The sequence below is a fragment of the Phodopus roborovskii genome, unplaced genomic scaffold, assembly GCF_943737965.1.
Source record: "Phodopus roborovskii unplaced genomic scaffold, PHOROB, whole genome shotgun sequence".
Taxonomy (NCBI): Eukaryota; Metazoa; Chordata; class Mammalia; order Rodentia; family Cricetidae; genus Phodopus; species Phodopus roborovskii.
In genome coordinates this window covers 80801-99177 of record NW_026125273.1, presented here as the reverse complement: position 1 = coordinate 99177, position 18377 = coordinate 80801, and positions in this window count along the sequence as shown.

The window sequence follows — 18377 nt, the reverse complement described above, 5'->3', positions numbered from 1 at the left end:
AGGGAAGGAGGGAAGGGAGAGGGAACTGGGATTGACATGTAAAACAAGGTTGATTCTAATTTAAATTTTTAATTGCAATCATGTCTTTATTTCAAGAAGTTGTTAGGACTAAGTTGTTAGGCTTTTGCTCTGGTCCTCTAATCCTGTCTATTTTGCCTGTCAAATCCCCGTTTGGAAACCCCTTGTCCCCTGAGCTATACAAACCTTGTCTTCCTTACATCCAATGCTGACCTCTCAAACCCTGCCTTAGGCAAAGGCAGCCCAAGTACATAATAAAAAAGTTTGCTTAAATTAATTTGGCTATGATGATTTGAGTCGGTTGTCTTTCTTCTCCCGTCTTTGGGATTAACACTAGTCTTTAATCTTTTTTTAAATTTTTATTCTACTGTGTTCTGCCAGCATATATTTAAGTGCACCATGTGGGTGCCTCGTGCCAGAAGAGACCAGAAAAAGGTATGGGTTCTGGGAATCCAGGTCCTCTGGAAGAGCAGTAAGTGTTGTGTTGTGTTCTTAATTGTTGAGCCACCTCTCCAGCCCTCCTCTCCTCCCTTTAAAGGCAGGGTCTCACTGTGTATCCCTGACTGGCCTAGAACTCGCTGTGTAGATCAGAGAATAAGTGACTCTGTTTTAATGTCAGTACAAGTTTTGTATGTAACTCCAGTTTATTGTCTATTATTGCATAAATGAGATCTGGTATGGAGATAATTCCAGCAGGTTTTTGTTGTTGTTGTTGTTAATGATGCTTAATATTTGGTTTTGTTCTGGATGTCCTCAGTCATTTGTTACTTCCATAAGAAATTCAAGGATGATTTTTAATTTCTGTGAAAAAATTATGTTGGAATTTTTAAGGCGAACACATTGAATACTTTTTGATGCCTAGCCATTTTCACAACATTAATGCTGCCATGCCCAGAGCATGGAAGCTCTTTCCACATTCTGGTATAGAGAGAGCCGCTTGTCTTTGCCTCCCAAGTGCTGGGATTAAGGGTGTGTGCTACCACACCCATCTCCCTTGATCTTTTTAGAACTATGACCATACCATAGCTCCTGCTGCATTTTCTGACACTTTTTAAAGTACTTTCTTAATTTACAAGAGCACAGCTGACTCTGGTTATGTTACAGTCTTTGGATAGCTATAGGAGACAGCACAGACAATAACAAAAATTAGAAAGAGTATGGATAGATTAGAGCCTTCGTGCATAGTTGGTGGGTTTATAAAAAGACTCAACCACTTTGAAAGCCAGCCTACTCTTCAGCAAAAGTTAAACATAGAATTACCATATGACTCAGTCTACTCCTAGATTTATGCTCAACACAATTGAAAATTTTGTTCTTTCAAAACTTACATATTCGTTGTTCATAGTATACAAAATAAGGGATGGGAGAGGCTCATCAACTGGTAAGTAGCTAAACAATGTTTCGTGTGTCTTTGTAGAGATGCAGGATAGTATGTGCACCTGGGGCTAGTGAAGTCGGGCAGGCTTCCCCTTACATAAAAGGGCACTACACTGGGCACTTGATGGCTCAGCTTCATTAGCATGGCTCAACGCGTGTAAACAGGCTAATTCAATGGATGTTTCTGTCTTTGTTTTTTTGAGTAGAAGGCCACCTGCAACAACAGAGCCTTGTTATCCCAAAGAACGAGGTTCTGAGCCATTATTATCTCAGAAAGTACTTTGTGTGTTTCTGGCTAATGTGCAACACAGTGAGACAGCTGAGAAATACATTCTTAAGACTTAATTTCTTTCCTCTTCAGATGGATTTTTTTCCAAAGCTCAAATCCTGCATCAAAATACCATTAACCTTGACGTGTATCCACAAAAGAATAAAAATTAATTATAAGATTACTCCAGAAGGGAAAGTTGTTTTTAAAATGAGTTAAACGTAATGATTTACTTGACAGAAAAAAAAATAATCCAGGAAAATTTACTTAAATGATATCTAGAATGTCTTTTGTGGAGAAAATTAAGAGGGTTAATTGCTCCTTGGTGCAGAGTATCTTTTCATTAGAAAAACACTAAATATTGTTTTGAAAAGGTTCAAAAACCTCAATAAGCAATAAGAAGTAAATATTGGCATTTACATCCCTTTGCCTGAGAATTATTGTTAGTGTATTGAATCTATACAATGGATGCTCATTGTCCTGGGGGAATAGAAGGCTTGCTTAGTGAAGAACATCTCTGAGTAAAAGAAATCAATTTAGTTCCTATTGTTGGCTCTTCATCAACAAGTTAATTTTCTTTTCATACAATCAAAAATAATTCTATGGGCTGGACATATGACTCAGTGGTTAACACTTGTTGCTCTTGCAGAGGAACCAGGTTCTGTTCTCAGCAAATGGTAGCTCACAACCATCCATAACTCCACGTCAAAGTAATCCGATGCCCTCTTCTGACCCCTATGGATACCAGGCACATATATATGATGCACACACATGCAAGCAAAACACCCACACATATAAACAAATCTAAAACAAATTAAAAATAATTCCATTAGCACTCTAACTTTTGAGTTGTTTTTAAAGGGTTGTTTGAGTAACATCCCTGAGTCACAACTCGGTGGCTTAGCTGAGGATAATCCTTTTGTCTTTACCTCAACAAAATAAGCGAGTTGTTTGTGGTGCACTCCTAGGTGAGGTGCCTATATTTAGTCTTCTTTTCTCCCCATCAACAAGTTTGTCTAAATATCTACTGCTTTGCTATGGACTCCTGTCCAGAGTGCCGGATCCTGTCAGGAGAGAAGGGTCGATTCCTTGCTGGGTTTTTATGGACTCACATTCAAGTGTTTCCCCAGCTGTGTTTACAGCACTGGGTCTCTAAGCCTCTTGAGAAGTAATCAGTTTTGATCATCTTAAACCTCGAAGTAAATTTTCTTTTCTTTCCTCTGCTTGCCAACACAGGTTAGCCTGGCCTAGTGAGCTATCTTTTAGTGTGGTGACACCCTGAAGGGAAAGCTGGGGTTTCACTCTAAGGAAGAGAGAGCCTGAGACACAACATGCAGCCTCCCCGCAAGGATGAGGGTTCTGAATTCCTCTACTCTTAAAAAAAAAAAATTATTACATCCTGTCTTGTTCCATGGTTATTTCTCTGTGAAAGCCTGATAGCTTCAAAATAGTATAAGCCCCCTTAGAGCCAAGATTTTCAAATGCTATTTTTCATTGTAACTCATATGTTTTATCACTTTCTATAGGAACTGATACAGCCAGGGACATACTATGCTCTCAGTCATATTGGCTTTTTGATTCATAATAAATGTAAATGATGTTTAAATTTTGAGATTGGGAAATTTCTAGTTGGGAAATTTTTATAGGTAGCTATATTTACTACTTCTTGGTGCAGATTCTAACTACACGAGTAGCCACACTAGAGCCAGATGTATGCTAAGATTTGAGGTTTTGCCAGTTTACTGCATGAGCTTGGAACTGTCAGCAAATCCAAGTGTGTCTCAGTTTTCTTGTGAAAAATGGTAAAGAACTAACAAAATTAGTCAAAGTACATGGCACCTTGGTCAACACACTAGTAGGTTTTTCAAAAAAAAAAAAAAAAAAAAAAAAAAAACAGTTAATTGCAGTTGCCATCAGTGACAAAGTTACAAGCCCTTGACCAAGGAGACCTCCCAGCCTTCCATCCTCTGGGAAGATGCCCTCTTTGCAGAACTGTCTCTGGGGGTTGGGGGAGTGAGGGATCACAGGGATATCTGCAAATATGGCTAGCTAAGTCTAAAGCACCACTGGGTTCACCTGTGACACCTCCAAGTTCCAAGAAAATGAGACAACAGTCCATCAGTCGCTGCATGAAAACACTTTGTTTTGTCAAGATGTGCTACACTCCGGGTGGCCAATCCCTGTTGCCCTGGGAACGGGATACTGAAGAGTTGAAAGAAGATGCTGTGCCTGTGTTTGCAGTCATCTGATTCCTGTGAGTTTTACAGTGTGGAGTGCATAGGGATTGTTTGTGATGGTGTCAGGAATGTTTTTTTCCCAGGTTCCTAAAAGGGAAGTAAAAAAACATGCCTCGTTGTACACAGAAAGTTAGAAAAGTATAGATTGAATTCAAATGACCAAACCCTATAGTAATAATACCCTGCTGCTTTATAAATAACTTCAGTGGTTTAAAACAACCACTAAATACTATTTGCCAAAATTGTGGGTTGGCTGAGGCATCTTTCTGTGAGTTTTGGCTGTGGTTACTCAGGAGCCAGCCTTTAAGAGAGAAATCCAAGATGGCTTCCCTCATGCCTAAGAGTTGATGCTGGCCAGGAATGAGAGCTTCAGTTCTTTTGGTGAGGTCACTCATTCACCCCTTGGTGGGGCTGGTATCTTTATAGCTTGGTTGCCTAAGGGCAATGTCAAAGAGGACAAGAATACAAAAGATTCTAGCACTCCCACAGTGTTCCAAAGGTCACTCAGGGAGCTTGCAGGAATCAGGAGCAGCCTGCCTTTGCTTGGAGGAAGTGGTAGAGAGTCAGTTAATCATTGCTGTGTAACAAAGCATCCCAGGATTATACTGAATCTCTCTCATCTATTTATTATGTCTTCAACGGTGACTTGTTCTTGTGTGTGGCATCTCTAAATAGCTTTCTGGGTCCTTTCTGCAATTACTTGGCTTGAAGTGTCAGTGACTTAGAGGAAAAGTATCTTTCTCACTCTGAGAGTTCAGAAATTGACAGAAGAAGTGAGGAATGGCTCTTAAAAGTCAACTTGGAATGAAATGAAGAGAATGTAGCAAGAAGCTGGACTCTTTGTCTGACCACACCCTTGCAGTCTTCTTCGATGGTTCCCAGTGCTGCACAAGGAGATTACGGGGCAATGGGTGTACAGATGGGAGCTGGAATGTAAAACGGGAAAGCACTTTGTGAACATCAAGGAGGCCGAAACATGAGCCTCGAGACACATGGGCTCATTGGAGGACTCTCAGTCAAGTCTTGGCTTCTAGTTGACTTTGAAGGACCTCACAATTTAGACACCTCTAAATTTCTAAGGCCTGTGACCCAGTGAGCAACTGTTCATTTCACTGGGTACCTATGGTATAATGCTTTTCCCTCTGGATTCTTGGATGTGGATGGAGAAGTTGCATGGCCTCAAGAAGATCTACTCAAGGTAACTTGACTTGCTTTGCCTAGAAAGGTAGATAAGAGGGTCACTTCAGAGAAGGAGGTATGGACAAGAAGGATAGATTCGGAAACTCCACAGGGAAATCCACTTTTGTGGGCATGTGGAAGATTCTCTAGTACTGTTTCTGAGCTAAAACTCAGGGTCATAGGAAACAATGTGTTAAGGCCTAGGAATCCTACAGTCAGAAGACTAGCAGGACAATATAGGCCTAAAACCCTAGACTGCTTCTGTACACAGGGATTTGAGGCCAGCCTGGCCTAAAAGAGACCTTGTCTCAATAAACAAACAATAATTTAAAAAAAAATCCCAGATTAAGAAAAGGTTATATTTAGGAATATATATGCAAATCTATATCCATATATGCTTGCAATAATTAGTGAAAGAGAGGTCATGTGTTTGAAGGAGAGTAGGAAGGGGTGTATGGGAGGACTTGGAGGGAGGAAAAGAGGAATGTAATTATTTTATAATCTCAAAAAAATTTAAAAATTAATAACAAGAATAAAATATTCTTTCCTGGAGAATGTATAGGAACAGTGTCACACATGGAACAACAAGTTTTCCTGCAAGTCAAGAAGTCTCAAGTGGACCAAGTGATTTCAGGCATTGTCCTAAATGCGTGTGCCTGACAACTCGGGGATCAGTGCGTGGGTAAAGTCATATGTGCGGGCCTCTCCTTTGCTTTTCTTTTAACATTTGCTTTTGGCTCAGTGCTTCCTTTCTCCATCATACATGTCAGCTCCCAAACTACCCTCATCATAATCTATTTAGTGTCATTCCTATTTTCCCATGGCTCTACAATTGCATGTGGACACAAACACACAGACACACAAGGTGCTTTTTGATCATTATTTAGTTTATAAAAACAAGCCATATGATACATCACACCATGTCATCTGCTTGACTCCATTAACCACACCTTCTAAAGCCGTCCTTGCTGGCCAGCACAACTCTAATCCATTCTTGGTGACAGTGTTGCCCCATCTCAGGGGTGAACCATAATTTATTTAGCCATTCCCCTATTCCTAGAAATACTTCCTAACTTTTGCACAATTTGCACAGGAACAAACATGAAAACAAATAATGAAAAACACATTGCATTCTGATGAGTTTATTTCCCTTTGGAGAGTTTCTGGGAAGGGACTGTTGGCTGGAAGAGCATTTTTGTTGTTGTTTGTTTGCTTATTTTTTTTTTTTTTTTTTTGTATTTTGTTGTTGTTTTGTGTGTTGCTTGGTTGGCTGGCTGGATGCTGAACCTAGGGCCCTGTGTCAGCCAGCCAAGTGCTCTCCCACTGAGCTAAGTCCTTATCTCACCCCCCCACCCCCATTTTGTCTGTGAGACAGGGTCTCACAAAGCTTCACATTTTCTCTCTAGCCCAGGTAGTCCTTGAATTTGCAGTCCTCTTACTCCAGCCTCCCAATATCGGGCGTTATAACACCATGCCATCAGGCCTGCTTAGAGTTTGTCTGTCTTAAACTTTCCATAGATAATGCTACTGTATCTCTAAGAGGACATCACATTTCTCATTCCATCCATGCTGTGTGACCCTGCTCCCTCCCTCATGATTTTGCCAGCACAAAACAACATTACATACTCTTTATATTGTAACCAACATGATGGGCATGAAGCCTAACTTCCCTGTTAGTGTATCTGTCGTCTTTTCACCCTTAGGGACTCTGAAGAGCTTTTCTTGTTTCTTGGCCATTGCATAAATGGCCCATGCATGTTTCTTACTCTTTTCAAGTTCCTTTTGTCAAATTATAGTGAGTTATTTTATAGTCTAAAAAACTAAGCATATTATGTGGCATATACTCTGACTGTGAAGACCTATTGTGCTTTATGCTTCCTTTGCCTTAAGATGGTGTAACTAACAGTCCACTGTATCTATCTTCCCTCCTGGAGGTTTTGACTTGAAAGGAAGATTGATTAGGAACGCTCTCCTGCCTCTGCATGGCACCACGTTACATGCTGGATTTTACTCAAGAGCTCTGCTTTACCTCGTTTATTATTCACTCACACATCTGAACTCTGTCGCTGAATGTGCAGTACAATCCAAAGCCAGGACACTAAGGTGGATTACTTGTCTGCCCAGGTTCCAGTAACCATTGAGAAAGTCACATGCCCTGTCTCTAGTTACTTTTCCAAAATATACCTTTCTCTTGCAAGTTATGTTTTCCTCTAAAAGTTTTAGATCACTTATCCAATTACCAGAAACAAATACGCCAAAGCTCTCTCCTGTCATCACTGATAAAATACACTCACAGACAGGGAAACCTGTAGTTCATAGGAGTATCTTCTGATTCACCATCGTGCTCCATCTTCCCATGACCTGAGTATCACCTCTCCATTACATCTCTGACTATTCAGCATGACATACATTTTTTGTCACTATTTTGAGGGCATTTTTCATCCCTATTTTAATTTCTAGAGAAGAAGTAATGATGTTTTCAAATAATTTTGGATCCACCAGCCTTTAAAAATTCTTATAATTCTGAAAGATTTAGATGAGTCCTTCATATTTTCCTGGTTTACAATCATTTCATCTGCATAAGTAGATATTTTTACTCTTCTTTTCCAGTGATTACCCCCATTTTCAAATTTGTTGCCACAGAATCTTAAATTATATTTATCTTTTAATGCTGTTAGTCATTTTAATTTTTGCTCTTTATGCTTCTTTTCTTTTTATTTTTTATTACTATTTGGTTTTTCAAGACAAGGTTTCTCTGTGTAGCCCTGGCTATCTTGGAACTCTCTTTGTAGGCAAGGCTAAACTCACAGAGCTCCTCCTGCATCTGCTTCCCAAGTGCTGGGATTAAAGTCATGGGCCACCATGCCTAGCTACTTACTGCTTCTTGATCCTCCTTCATTTTGCTTTTCATTTTTTTCATAACCCAGACCTGCTCATGGCCATGTGAACATTGTGCAGACACTTCCATACAAAAATTTAAATATAGTTGTATGTTTCACTTTTTTTTTCAAGAGTTTCATTTAGGCTTTCTTGATTATCAATTTTTAAAGATTTATTTTAAAGTGGTTGTGTGTGTGTGTGTGTGTGTGTGTGTATTTACGCACGCACACACATACACATGTGAGTTTAGATGCCCTAAAAGCCCAGATCTAGAGCTAGAGAGTGACAGGTGATTGTGAGCCACTTAACGTGGGTGCTAGGAACTGAACCTGCAAGAACAAAATATGCTTGTAGCAACTGACCCATATCTACAGCCACTCTTTTAAAAGTTTTTTATTTATGTGTATACATGTATATATAGGTGCCCATGGACGGCAAAAGATAATGTAGATTATAATGCCTCTACCTCTTGAATTTGGAAGTTTTGTTTATGGCCATGTCAGTCTTTAAAAGTTCTTTGCAGATACATAATAAATGATGAAAAAAATTCCTGTACCACAGTCATAGGAAGGGACTATTGTATTACATATTGGTGCATCCACTAAAATAAAGACCAGCTGGGTCAGCCATGCCTGTCTTCACAGATGTTGGGAGGCTGTGATACATAGAAATACAGGAGGCAGCTGGAGAGATGTAAGTCAAAGCTACTAAGTAATGTAACATAGATAAGTCTAGAGATCTCGTGTGGGGGCATACAGACTATAGGGCTGTGTGTTTGAAATGTGCTAAGAGTGTATTTTAGGTACTCAACACACAATCACTTATCCAAATTACTATGATAACTATGTTAATTTGATTGTAGTAATGTACCTGTTTATGTATATCAAAATATGACATTGCAAGCCTTAAGTTTATCTAATTTAAAATGACAGATATTAAAAGTGTGTTTCAGCAGAATTATTTTACAAATTGGATACCACAATGTAACTTTCCAACTCCTATCCCATATACTTTGCAGTGTGACCGGGCCACATATATTTCCATCCCTTTAACGCTGGACCTCACAAACCCTTTAATAACTGAAATACAGAGAAACTGTGACAAGTCACTTGTCAGCATTACCCTTGACTGGCTTCGATCCATGTTCTATGCTAATGGGGTCCCCAGATCTTGCTGTGACTTTATATTGTGTCTTCTGTATTGTGAGGCTGTCTTCTGAGTGTGAAAGTCCACAGAAGTTGAAGAAGTTTGTGCACATCTTTGGGCAAGAAACAAGTGTCATAATCAAGCCAGGTCACTGAAAACAGTTAAGGGGGCGATTTCCAAAGTGGCATTCCCCCCCAAGGAATAACCTCAAGGAAACACGCAGAGCCAGATGACAGTAACAGTGTGTGTCCAAGAGGAGTGGACAGAGTCATTGCTGTGCAAAAGCTTACATCCGTTATCAGAAACACAGGAACTCTCATGATGTGAAAGGCTTTGTTTTTTAAGATTTACTTTATTTCTGTGTATAAATGTTTTGTCTGAATGTATGTCTGAGCACAATGTGTGTGCAGTTCTTGAGGAGACCAGAAGAGGGGCATCAGATCCCCCAAACTGGAGCTATGTATGTGCTGTGAGCTGGCATGCAGGTGTTGGGAATTGAAATCCTACTGGAAAGGCAGTTCTGACTTGTGTGAGACAGCTTATCACTTTTCTTAAGAGTCTGCGTGCACAGGACTTCCAGCTTCCTGCCCCATCACCCTCATGGAAGTGTACCCTGTGACTTTCCAGCCCACCTAGGAGCAATCCAGATATGAGATCAGTTCATTATGTACAAGACAATTAAAATCCGTGTCTGACTTGTAATTAATATTGTCATGCCTTTTCAATTGTAAGATTCAAGTAGAACCCAAGCATATTTCAAATGTCAGCTCTGGGTTTGTGCACTCTGAGGACCCAAAGTGAATTCCCAGGACCCACATGTCTGTTTACAACCATTTGTCACTCCAGTCCTGAGGATCTGATGCCCAATTCTGGCCTCTGTGGGTACCAGACATACACACAGTACATATACATACATAAATAAGAACAACCTACTTCTACACATGAAACAAAATAATAATAAATACCAATGAAGTTTTTAAAATGAAATAAAAATGCTTGGCCTGAACTCAGTACCACTACCCAGGAGAACTGAGCCATCCCTTTGCTATTACCTCCTGGGCTTTCTCTTGTTTCTTCCTGTCTCTGCATGGGATCCACACGTTCTGTGTCTTATGCACTTGGCTTTAAAGCCTGGAGCTTTTACTCTTTTCCTCCAGCACATCCTTTGCCTCAAATACCATGTGAGTTCAAGCACTTATGACGTGTCAGGTCACTTTCCTTAAGCCTTTGTTCAGTATTTCCTCCAAACTTAAGGAAGAAATAAATACTGCTTGTGGTCCAAGGACAGTAAGGAATGTGTCACCTTTAGCTGTGAGCGTAGTTAACAGGACAATGAGAAAACAATAGCATGAATTCTTTCCTGTGATGGAATTGGCAGCAATTCTCAATAAATATACTGTGCATTTGATAAATCAGTTGCTAACAAGTTTATACAACAATAACCTGGGGTTTTCTTTTCATATTTTTTTAGGAGATTGATGACTAGAAGGAGAAGGACTAGCACAATCTGACCTGGAACTCACAATACAATCCAGATTGGCTTCAAACTCACAGTAATCCTTCTGTCTCATCTATTCTAGTTAACACGCCTAGCTTGACAAATAGTTTTTGAAAGCTGCCCTTGTCCAACTCTACCTATGAGAACTGCTCCTGTGACTGGAGGATGTAAAAACAGGGCGGTGGCCATCAGAAATAAGTTGTTTTTACTTGAAAAGACAGTTCCAAATATTCCAGACAATGCAGTAGCCTAGATCTGCAGGTGCAACAATCATTACAGCACAGCATCAACCAATCAGAACAAAGTTGAAGAGTAAGAGTGCTGTGCTGCCTTATGGGGTGCATATACCCTGCCTACAACCAAACTCCAATAACTCATGTTGTTTTTATCTAAATCCTCTTTTCTGTTTCCCTTCCCAAGCTGTATTTTGTTCATTTGTGCATGCATATCACAAAGTCATTTCTCTGTTTGCTAGGCATGGTGGGTATAAAAATGAGTCAGCCTCAAATGCACTGAGGATCCTCTGGTCTCCAGGCAGCCCCACAGCTCCTTAGAGTCCTGCACAACCCAATGGCCATGAGGACTGGATTTGCAGTCTAAACACTATGACATTGTAGTGCTCGTCTCTATAGAAACTTTGCCAGTCATTAGCAACCCCATGGCTTAGAACATTATTTAATTTTATAATTTTACACCTGGAAAGTCTTTTTACAAAAGAAGAAGTGGGGACTTGAGAGCTGATGGATGCTTCACCAGACTCAGTACCAGTTTTGCTTTTCACACCATTTCCTAGCCTTAAAAGTGTTCTTAATTCCCCATTGCCTTTGTCAGTGTCCCTGGATTTCAAGTCTATTTTCCTTGTCTTAAAGCAGAGAACTATGACCTGCCACAGACAGCTGTGACAGCCCTTTGTCCCAAGCATACCTTCACCAGCCTCTCTTGTTTCTCCTTCACTGGCATTGGCTTTGGGCTGCAGACAAAGCTCTCCAGCCTTCCCAGGCCCTCCCCCATGTCACTCTTCCTAATCAAGCCTTCGCGTATTCGCATATTCAGTCCCTTCTAGGTACTCACAGGACTAATGTTAAAGCCAACATTTCCAGTTCAGAACAAGCTGCTTGGTCCTAGAGTGTCAAATCACATCTGATGGAACTGTCCTCACTGCAGAGGATAACTTCAGACCTGCTGCTTTGGGTGTATACCAATGGGGCCTCACTTCAGGTTTTCTACTTCTCATTCTCACGGTCATACCGTAGATTCCTAGGACTTCTTAATGAAGACCTATGTTGCTTTGCTATGAAATAGCATGTGATCTTTTTCAAGGGAAGAATGTTCCCTGAGGGTTCGTTTCTACCCTGCCTGCAACACAGTCTTACTAAATCAATTTTATCCAAACATTCATCATTTGCTGTACCCACCCCACTTCTGGGGCACACAGTTACTAATCACCTAGATCTGCACTTTCTCTGGGGTTATTCTGTATCCTGAGTGTCACTTTAGAAATAGTCCCTTTTGTAAACTGTTTTCAGTGACTTTGCTTGACTACAGCACTTGTTTGTTGATGAAAAATGTGCACAAAATTCCGGTGATTTGCACATTCAGTAGAGAACTTCAGTGGTGCTGAGAGATGAGATGTCTGTCATTTGAGATTTGAGGGTAGATGGCTATTGGTTCTACAATGTGGATTATTTGTATTGCAAGTATGAGGGCTGGTAGAAATCATGGTAACCGGTTGGGAGAGTATGGCTTTAGGATGATTGTTAGCTTGAGTCTGACATGTTGGTAACTCCTGACATGTGGCACCTTTACCCTAGAAAAGACATCCTTTGAGACAAATTGAAGGTAAATCAACATCATGGAACTTCTCCCTACATCTCCAGGTAGCTGACAGTACGCTTGGCCCTTATGGCAGAGACAAGGATAAGGCATCCTTTTGCATTAGCTGCTGTCCACTCTGTCCCCAACCCATAAGCCAAATAGCATAAAAAATAAGAACCCCCAGGTTACCATGTTGCTGCCACACTCATGCAGTTGTCACAGCAGCTGTGAGTGACAGGTGGGTGATTGGAAAATAGTGTTAGTTTAGGGACAGGCTAATCACTTAGAAGGGCTTATCTCCCTGGAAGGTAATTTAATGGAAGTCACCCAGTGTGCTCACAGTAGCACACCAATAGTTTGACTTGTCAAGGCTAAACGTCTAGTCCATCTCCTTGAAAAACTTAGAGAAAGTTAATGAGACTGGGACCTCATTATCTTAGGGGGACATAGCTACTAGAAAAACCAGTCTGGCCAGCCTGGGCTGATGGCAGATACTGATACTGCCAAAGGCTCAAATTAAGACATCACAGAGAACTTTGAGATCTGGGGCCTCTAAGCACCCAGACTGGTTAATAACATATTCCCAGCTCTTAACCCTTCATGCAGCTCACCAGGATGAGCTAAGTAGATTTGAATACAACACACAAGCCTCTTCTCCAACATTCTCATATCCCAAGAGGAACAAGTTCCTGCTCTTACCTGTCACTTGATTCCTGGATTACAGGTGAAGCCAACATTTTCAACTGAGGATTAATTGAGTTACTTAGGAATGGGGGACTTTGGAGTTTCACAATGGCACCCCATACTTGTATGATGGACAAAGAATAGCACTTGGAAAGTGCTCATGCCTCAGCTGAACTGTGGATGAATATTCAGCCTCCATATGAAGAGGAGATGGTTGCATCAAGGGCCAGAGTCACCAGAGGTGGACATGGACAGGTCCTCCCTTCCACATCACCCAATTCCATACCTGACACTCCAGGGTACTATGGCTTGTGGTTGACCAGAAAGCCCAATCTTGTTGGCTCTAGCTACCTCACTGTGGAGTAGTGACAAGGGGCCACAGGGAAGTCAGCTGCAAGAAGGCCCTAGCAGACCAGAGGCTTGACCCAAATTCCTTAAGCAAATCACACTAGGGATTTGAGAGAAGTCAAGTGAGTTTCCCTGTTCTGGAGACCCTGTTGCTCCAGATCTGAATAAGGCTGTCTCTCCATTGATGGTGAGTAGTTTCCGGGTCACTTTCTTTCTCTCTTAATCTGACTGGGAAGGTGAAGGGGACAGCTCCTGGGCTATGATTCCTGCATTAGAAGACCTGCCCTTTGTGGGATGGAAGTGAAAGTTCACTGGGAAGAAAAATGCCTCTCCACTTAGGAATTTGGTTCCCCCAGACTTTACACACCCCACCTGACAGTTAACACAATTCCTCTCTCCCTCTTGTCATTTCCACTATATTCCCCCAGCAGAAGGTGTGTGTGTGTGTGTGTGTGTGTGTCTCATTATGTCACTTGGTGTCACTGATGATTATGAATTTTAATCTCCCTTGGGAAAAAGTTTGAAGAATTTTGTCTCCAAGTCTAGAAAGAGTCATTTCATTGAGAGTACCAAGCCAGCAAGTCCACAGAGGGTTGAGGTGAGGCAAATGACAATTTGTCCTTTTTCACTGAGGACTGGGCATAAGCAAACAAATTCAGGAGATATATAAGTACAGAAGGCAGATCTTTCCTTGCCTGGGTGCCAGCCAGCCCTGACTGTGGCCCTGAGACAGAGGCTGCAATTGAGTGTTTTTTTTTTTTTTTTTTGTTTTTTTTTTTTTTTTTTTTTTTTTTTTTTTTTTTGATACAATACTGTTGGCCCGGTTTCTTGTTTCTTATCGGCTAGCTCTGCCTTTAATTATTAACCCATTTCTGCTGATCTATGTATTTTCACATGGCCTTCTCTTACCGGGGAGGCGGCTGGCGTCCAGCTCTCTCCAGGCCCTCCATCTTGACCCTCCTTCCTACTTCCTCTTTCCTCCTTGTCTCCTAGTCCCTCCTATCTTCCTTTCCTATTGGCCAACAGTGCTTTATTATTAACCAGTATGAGAAACATATACAGAATGACATCTCCCATCAGAGTGGGTCTTTCTACCCACTCAAAGCACCCACTTCTCACTTTAGTGCGGAGGAAAAAGCTGTGAGTGGTTTGGTCCAGGTAACACACAATCTGGATCAAGGCAAGATTGCTGGAGTCTGAGGTCATCAGAAACCACAGATGACAGGCAGAGACCAGCTCTCCTTTGAATGGCATAGAACGTGGAGCCTTTCAATCAGCTCAAGATAGCCTCCTTCTCTTGGGTAACTACACCTATAGCATTCTTCTTTAGGACAAGTCTACCTTGCATATTGTTTTAACTCTGATTTCCCATTGATTGGAAATACAAACGTTGTGAACCCTTCTTTTAGACACTGACTACCATGTAGAAAGCACTTAGTAAAGTTGTTATATAAATGGTGGACGAGTGAGTAAGGTATGCTTAGATTGTTGTTCATTGCTGTGGAAATTAAATGTGATAAACAACTCCCTAATGCTTATGGGGAAAGGAAGAATTGACTGGAGCTTGATTCCAGAAATATGTGCCTCCTCCTTTCATCCCTTTTGATTCGTAAAGTGAAATGTACTGAAGGCTTCCCATGTCCCTTTCAGACTGTGGGCCGAGCACTGGGCTTATGGGAAAAGCCTCATCCCATACTTTGCCAGCTTTAGAGGAGACATTCTACACACTGCAAACAGTAATGAAGTAGAGCTTGTAGAGGGCACACACAAGGATCTGCCTGGAGAAGCCAGTAAGGTTCCATGGAGAGAGAAAGGACTCAGGATTTCCCACAGTGATACTCCAGGTAGCTGACAGTGGATCTGCCTGCAACCAGCTGGGCATGTTAGACAAGTTGCTTTCTGCTCAGGCTTGATTTCTGCATATGGGATTCTGCCAGGGCTCCCTACAGTGACATAGGTGTATCATGTCGATGCAGATAGCAGCAAGTGAACATTTAGGATGGCAAGCACTGACAAGAGCCTAAACAAGCTGGGTGGTGGTGGTGTATGCCTTTGATCCCAGCACTTGGAAGGCAGAGGCAGGTGAATCTCTGCGAGTTCAAAGCCAGCCTGGTCTACAGAGCTAGTTCCACAACAGACTCCAAAGCAATACAAAGAAACCCTGTCTTGAAAAACAAAACTAAAAAACCTTAAGGACTCACATGGTTTATGCAAAGATGGAATCATGTAAACATGGAGGTATAGTTATCACAAGCTTTATGCCTGTGACAATGGCAAAGAGAGCAATAATGTGGTCATTGTTTTCTTTTTTGCTAAAAAAGAGTGTGTTGGCTATAATTTGCACAGTGAACTTTAAAAATGTGTGTCCTCACAAATAATGGATGTAATTATAACTTCCCTGAGACCCTCCATCTCCCTGCAGAAACCAAGTGAACTAGAAGATGGTGTTTCCTACGATGTGCATGGGGTACCTAGTGCAACATCTGCAAAATGGGCAGCACGTAGCTGAATGGGGAGTGAGATGGACGTCTCCCACATTGCAGAGCCAAAAAGCTTCTATCTCTCCTGCTATTCCCCACAATTGCCCTGTGGAGATCTGCTTATCCACATCATGCTAAGTACTTGTGCCTTGTTAACAGAAGACTTGGAGCTGAGCTAGTTTAAAAAAAAACCACACACACACACACACACACACACACACACACACACACACACACAAACAAAAAACCTGAGGCCAATGTGATGTAATATACATATAGCAATTTCATCTTATAATGCAGAGAGTGCCTTCAGAAATTATGTAGCTGGGGCTTTTTCTAAAGATGATTTTATTAAAATCAGATGAAATCTGTTCCCTGTTGTGGGGTTCTGCTGTCTTAGAAAGCCCCACAAATATACAGGGGGTAAAATGAGGGTGCAAACAGGGGCAGAATAAGTCTTCTGAATCACAAAGAAGGCATGCTGTAGCCATAGGTTCATTGCCAGGGGGAAGCCTTGAGAATGCCAGCCTTCATTGTGGGGATCAAGAAGCAAAGAGCTTGGAGAACAGACCTCCCCTCCTGCTTCCATTGCTCTGTCAAGATGTATAAGAGTTCAATCGAATCACGTGAGCTGGCGGAGGAACTAGGAATGCCCCAGCCTTGAGTTGTGAGAGCTTCCTAATGCTTCCCACCTGCCTCTGTGGAAAATAAACTTTCCATGATCTAGCTATAGCAGAAGAGGCCAGCTCCCAGAGAGAAGGAAGCCTTAGAGTAGTAGCCCAACACCCAGAGCACTGCCATTCTTAACGTCTCCTTCTACCCACCAGCCATTCTTCCTTCCTGACCTTGCCCCATGTCATCTGTCCGGTGATCCTCTATGGACATCTATCGGTTTGTACTGCTGTCCTTCCACACGTGTCCTTACTACACACAGGCAGTATCCTGTCCTATCATTCCTGCCTATGTGTTGTCCTTGCCACATGTGTGTTCCTCTTGTTTGCTGTCAAAGTAGGGCTAGAAATGACTTGTTCTTGAGGTGGAAGGGTCAACAGCAATGGCTGGTTGAGTTGGTATACTCCAAGCTGCTGTTACAATCTCTTCCCTTTGGGAAGCGTAAACCAAGCCTACCCCTCTTCCTAAGGTCCCAATGGCAAACTGAGCTGTGAGTCCAACCAAGCTTCACTCTGGAACAAATGTGTTTACGTTTATTAGGCTTTCTTACAGGTCTTACGGTTTGATTTGACAGGTCTCCAAGAGATAAATTCAGGAATACCCCCAGAAGTAGTAAGGGTGCCTTTCATAGACATGTATGTCCATGCATCTTACACCTGTATATTTGTGTATAAACCAGGCTGTTAATGTGTAGCCAAAGTTCTTAGTCCTCGCTCTTGCTTGTACCAGCCTCCTCCTGCAGACTATTGCATAGGTAAGAAGCTGAGGTCAGCCCAGTGTGGTGGTGCATGACTCCAAATCCCAGCATTTCTGAAGTGAAGGCAGGAGGAGCACCAGTTCGAGGTGAGCCTAGGATACCTGAAATCTGCCCTCAAAATGTGTGGGGGTGGGGCAGCGCTTGGAATACAGCTCAGATATACAATGCTTGTCTCACATTTGAATCCCAGAACTACATAAAAAACCATATGGAGAGGCTCACACCAGTAAGCCCAGCTCTCAGGAGATGAGACAGAAGGGTCATCCTCATGTGTATAGGGAATTTGAGATCACCCAGAGCTAGAGACCCTGACTAGAGGGAGATAGGGAAGGAGAGGGAGAAGGACATTTAGGACCTCACCCAGTGAACATACAATTAGAATCTTCCTGATTTCTTTCCATGGCTTAGAAAAGGCTCTGGTTACAAACTGTTCTGGTCCTATCACTTGCTGAGTGAGCAAGTTCCCCTATTCTCTATGCCCTGGTTTCCTGACTGTCTGCATAAATGGCACTAGGAGCTTACAAGGGAGTTGTATAAAGTGCTTGGGATGGTAAGTGGCGCCTGGCAGTGACTCACTGGGTGTTCGCCTTGGTGGTTATCGTTTCCACTTTTTCTCAGGTTCCTCAGAACCTAAGGCTTGGCTTAAACACTCTAACAGCCAGAGGGGGTCGGTCGATGGAGCTCGTACTGAGCTGGCTTCAAGCCTTTATCCAGCAGCATAGAAAAGCCTTGCACTTGGCTTGGCTGATCATATGCCATAAAGGAGTTTCTCTTCTTATATGTGGCACCTGGGCCTAGCTCAGCTCCCAGGTTAATGCTTAGTCATCCTCCTTTCCTCCTTCCCTCCCTGCCGTCCCCCTCTACACCCCCACCCCACCCCACCCCAGTCGCTTTCTTTTTGGATTTCTGAGACTGGGTTTCTCTGTATAGCCTTGGCTGTTCTGGAACTTACTCTGTAGATCAGGCGAACTCACAGAGATGGCCTGCCTGCCTCTCCCTCCTCCCCCACCCCCCGCTC